This window comes from Lactuca virosa, chromosome 9 (assembly GCF_052849685.1).
Source record: "Lactuca virosa cultivar CGN04683 chromosome 9, Lactuca_virosa_CGN04683_v6, whole genome shotgun sequence".
Lineage (NCBI taxonomy): Eukaryota > Viridiplantae > Streptophyta > Magnoliopsida > Asterales > Asteraceae > Lactuca > Lactuca virosa.
In genome coordinates this window covers 99,939,665-99,945,071 of record NC_136434.1, presented here as the reverse complement: position 1 = coordinate 99,945,071, position 5,407 = coordinate 99,939,665, and the positions used below count along the sequence as shown (strand labels likewise).

At 31.5% G+C, this 5,407-nt stretch overlaps 1 long non-coding RNA gene across 1 annotated transcript; it reads left to right on the top strand.

The window, feature by feature from the left end:
- Positions 1-253: 253 nt before the first annotated feature.
- LOC145136389 (uncharacterized) lies at positions 254-879 on the top strand. Its single transcript, XR_013720432.1, has 2 exons — positions 254-333; positions 495-879. It is a non-coding gene; the product is annotated as an uncharacterized LOC145136389 (long non-coding RNA).
- The last annotated feature ends 4,528 nt before the right edge of the window (positions 880-5,407 follow it).

Here is a 5,407-nt window from a genome sequence, read left to right as displayed (position 1 = left end):
AACCGACGAAGGTAGCAGGTTCTAGTTCGGAGGTGGTGCCAGGATGGAAGCGAGCAGCAGCTGTTTGTTGGTTCCAAATCAAGCCACACGGGTCGTGTATAAATTAGTACACAAGACGGGTCGTTGTATTTTCTTTTCTTCTTCTGGTTTGATAAACAAGGTGATGTAGGTTGTTTTTAAGATGGGATATGGTGGTGTTTAATGGCAAAGGTTTATAAGGCTGCGGTTAACTGAAACACTCTTATGATTTTGTAGGTTATACAGAGACATAATCAGCCTGAGAAGCAAAGAAACAAAGGAACCAATGTGCAGTTCTTCCTACCACAAATATTGGTTCTCATTTTTAAATTTATGTCAAATTGTGAGGATGCAAATTCAAGAATAAAAATACTTGGAGATCTGCTTGAATTGCTAGATTCAAATGTCTCTAACATTGCAAGTTACCTCTTTTTTTACTACAAATCTAAAGATAACTCATTTTTTTATCATTATAGGAAAATGGATGGCAAGCATGGTTAGTTGCTTCCATGAAGCTTGATATCTTGAAAACCTACAAAATCATACCATAACGTGATGGTGACCCTGAATTAGTTGAGCAAAACCATTTGAAGACCCTATTTTCTCTAGTTCTATGTCACTACATACAATTATCAAAAGGTGGATGAGGACGATGAAGAGTGTCCTTACTTCTCCTTGAGTCTTCTTCTTTTAATCTAGATGGTGGATGAACAGTGACTCTAAGGTTACCGATAGCTTTGGGTTAACCAGTCACAAAGCATGAAAACAATCAAAGTTAGAAAGCATAATGGTTAATTCGTACAAATAAATTATATAGGGGTTTATTTAAACATTTGGGTATAATACATGGGGTTTTTATGAGGTTTTCCCTTTAAAAAATTAATAAGTAATCATTGTATTATCGTGGACTATAAGCTATAGAAACTCTATTATCACTGGAAGACTCTTTCATTATTTCCAAAGGAACATTTGAAATCTAAAAACTAAGCTTAAGGCCCTTAAAATTTAAAAAATTAACATGAGGAACCATTTAAAATAATAAAAGTTGATATTTTGTTGGGCTACAATGAGATTAATCCTTTTTTTCTAATATATATATATATATATATATATATATATATATATATATATATATATATATATCATTATCATTACTATATATAAAAACCTTATTTTTCTTATGCCTCCGAAATTAGATTTACAGGGTTCTTATGACACCACGTATCCTACCTTCTGAACGACGCCACGAATCTTGAAGGAGTGCAATTGATCGGGTTTGATGTAGATCCATGGGTACCGTCGCCTTTCTTAAAGACACCATGTTCCTTCAAAGTGGATCACTGTCGTTTCATTTTTTGACGCCCCTTAATCCGCCAAGTAACACATATACTGTCAAAAATCATCTACAGATTCTCTTTTCCGATTGCAATTCTTCGTCCAATTTAGTTTGATCGGCTGGTGATTCCTTCATCTCCCTCCTCCTACATCATCAATTGGCAGCCGTCTGTACCCTAATCTTCCGTCTTCAACGATTGACAACTGTCCTCCACGGTTTGATTTTGTCATTTTTAGGTTTATTTGTTTTGTATGTTTTTTTCTACTTCTTAGTTTCATTTCCCATCTGATTAGGTTTTGGAGTACAGAGAGAGAGAGAGGCAGTGTTTCGGTTTCTTGGTTTAAGGTAATTCATCTTCTTTCTTTTGTTTCAATCCAGTAATTCCATCTTAGAATTTCTATTTGTTATTTGTTTGAACAAAATCTGGAGTTCATTCTACAGTTTGAAAAGTTTATGGATTTTGTGCTTCTATAATTGGTTTTCCCTTGAAGAACTCTAAAAAAAACCACTAATTTACAAGGGAATATTGACTTCCGTTTTGAAGAACTTTTGTGGTTCACTTCAGTTTTCCAATTTCTTATAGAAAATTTCATCAAAGTCTGATTTTTGAACTCATATTTTGTAGGTTGAATCATCATGTTCGACGTTGCTCAAATATTTGTTGTTTGAAAAATTCTTCAATGCTTGCATAATTCAACATGATGAAATAAAAATGAGAAAGCATATAAAAAAATTTTCTACTCGCTTTTCAACTATGTATCTTTTATAAGTTTAGTAAACTAAAAAAGCAAGTTCATTTTGATAGCTAATTTGATGTTCGTGTTGGGAAGATGCTTACACAAACTGTTATTTTTTAGGAACTAATATCTATTGGTAATTGAAATTTATTCATGACACGTATGGATGTTTTAGTGGTCAAACATGGGTGTGAACTACTAGCAAATTACATTTCAGCCTTTGAAAACCCACCTCATGCCTTTCGTCTCCTGCTTGTCTGTTTTTAGTTAAAACCCACATCTGGCCACCTCCTGAATTAATTACAATCTTCTGTTAAGTTGACCACTATAATTATGGACTAATATCCTAGATGCTTTATATGTGTTTGACATTATTTCAGTTTGACTTGTGTCTATAATATCATGCGGTGTTGACCAACATAATGTTTTCATGGAGTGTGCTTAAATTTGGACATTTGGTGGGTTGATGAAAAGAGAGCTAGGAAATGAGAAAACAACCATCCGTTGATTATCTGCTGAAAGATATTGTTCAACCGCACATCACTTTCTAGCTACTCATGTGGCTTAAACTAGCATACCTTTCTTACATTTAGAAAGTAAAACATTTTATTAAGTTGTGTAATCTAAATGAGAACAGAGTTTGCATTTAGATGACCCTTTTGCTGATCTTGCCATCTATCATGGGTGCATGCTCTATTGTATATCAATATAATTAAAGGTGTGGTTGGTGAATGGTTTGGTCTTATAATTGTAATTCTCTTTATGCAACAGATTATTATAAGTGAGTATCCTCCCCTTCCATGTCACCTTAAACAAATGTATCCTTATTCTGTTTTAACATATCAACATGTTGCATTGAGGCTAATGAAAGTATTAAGTTAATATTTTCATTATCTTTAGCTGGTATCGTCAGATTAGTACTAGACTATTAAAAATCCATGGCAGACTATTTTCTTCTCTGGCCTAAATTACAGTTTTGTCCTTCAGCTTTTATATTTTCTCCCGACTTTCCTCACGTAGAGCATTTCACCAGAACAAGCAAAAAGGTTCACGAAGTTTGCTTTAGAGAATGGAAGGGTGTTATATGGGGAAAGATGTGGTATGGAAACAACCACAAATTTTAAAATATTTACAAGTTTGGATTTTTTTTTTATAATTAGATAGTCGGTCACACGCCTTTTATTTATGTTCACAAGGTAAGGACGGAAATCACTCTCGTTCTTTGAGGTGATGACAATCCAAATGTGAGCATTTTGCATGATATATTGTTGTATTACTCATTTTACAACTTTTATCTTCGTTACGGCTAGGTAACACAACATTTTTTTTTATCTTTATGTCATTTATGCAATGACTATAGCATTGGTTAAAATTATCTTGTAGAGCAAATTACTATTTTCGTTCAAATATTTTTGTGCAACATTTGTTTATACTCAATTGACTGTACTGCCTCATATATATGTAAGCACACATGTAAGCACACCCAGTTTATTAACACTAAGAACCATAATTCAAAAGCTATATATGGTTTACTGACGTTTCTTTCCTATAGTTGTTCTACTTCATTTTTTTGCCATATTTGGTATCTTTTTGGCTTACTGTATACTTGGTTATGTTTTTTGTTGTAATAGTATAACCACCTTTTCGTAATGATTGTTGATATGAGGTCTTAACTGCAACACTTGGACTTGTGAACGGATTCGTAAGTAGATCAAATGATCAATATGCAAATCTATCAATGGATAAACAACAAGTCAGAGTTCCCAACATACCAACTTGAGACGATGTATGGGGCTGATCGTCATGGCTCTTGTTTTCATATATGTTGTAAGACTCAATACACAAATACATATGCATTCTACTTGATTTAAGATGTATAATGTGAGTTGAAAGTGTGCATTGGTAACAAGAATTTAAGCCTCTGGCAATGAAACTCTCAAATCACATGATGCAGATGTATAATGTGAGTTGAAAGTGTGCATTGGTAACAAGAATTTAAGCCTCTGGCAATGAAACTCTCAAATCACATGATGCTTGTCGATGTTTTATAAAACATAAATAAAGTTACTGCAACTCACACAATGTACTTTTGTTTATAATTGAAGTAAAAGAAATAGTGTATAATCGTAGTTAACAAGTTGAAAAAAAAAAACAAATTAATGAAACAATAGGTGGTTGTTAATTTTCCCACCATGTCCATTTGAATCTTTTATATTTTAGTACTCAATATACTTTAATATAAAATTACTATAAAAATCATAACATTATACCTTAGTGTTTTAAAACACCCAAATTACCCTTCACGGGGCACACAATTTAACATTGAACAATTACAACAAATCTTGCAAAAAATATGAAACCGAACCATCACTTACTTGTTGATTATAAAAATATACTTACATTTTTTTTCTTATTCATGCGTTGACATTGAAAATTCATTATTCATGCATTTAAAAGAAAAAATCTTCGATTTTCAAGTTATTAAGACATTATACTTTAGATTATATTAAAAAAATAAAAGAAGTATAATTACTTTTCGTGGATCGTGCTTAGCTCGGGCCTCAAACATTTCTAATATATATATAAAAGATCTTAAAAAACCTAGTATATTTTAGCCTTTTACAAGTTAGTCTTACATATATTTTTTTAAGAGAAATCAAATATCTTCTTACCTTTTGTACTCATTAGATCAAAACAAATGTCATAATAATAAAAAATAGATTAAAAGACAGGATTTATGGATACCATACACATTGTTTTATATGAGTAGGAAGATAAATAAGAATAAAAGATAAGTGAATATTTAATTTTTCATTTTTAATAATAGTTTAGTAAATTACATTATTAAATTATTATATCCATTTCAGATATATAATTCTTTCGAATTTATAATATTATTAAAACAAATATTTTATTGAATATACGAAGAATCATGGGCATGTTCCACCAATAACAAGTAAAATACAAATAAGAGAGTTAGGGTCTTTGATATCATAAACCGGCTTTAAAAGCACCTTGGCCATAATAAAGTAAACGACTTCAAACTATATTGGCCAGTTTTATTAGTCAATCTTTTGCATGATTTATCACCTTGGCAACAAAATTAAGGTAATAAGTCATAGTAAATAGAAAAATAGAATGAAAATGATTGAACTGGATTTCTACGTACTTTATATTCCACTTCATTAAACAACCATCGTGCTTGTAAAATGCTAAAAACACCATTACAGTTTCAAATTTGTAGCATTTTGACGAAAAGTGAACAAAGTGCAATAGTATTTTGCAATGAAATTGAGGAATTGAAAATACACGAAAT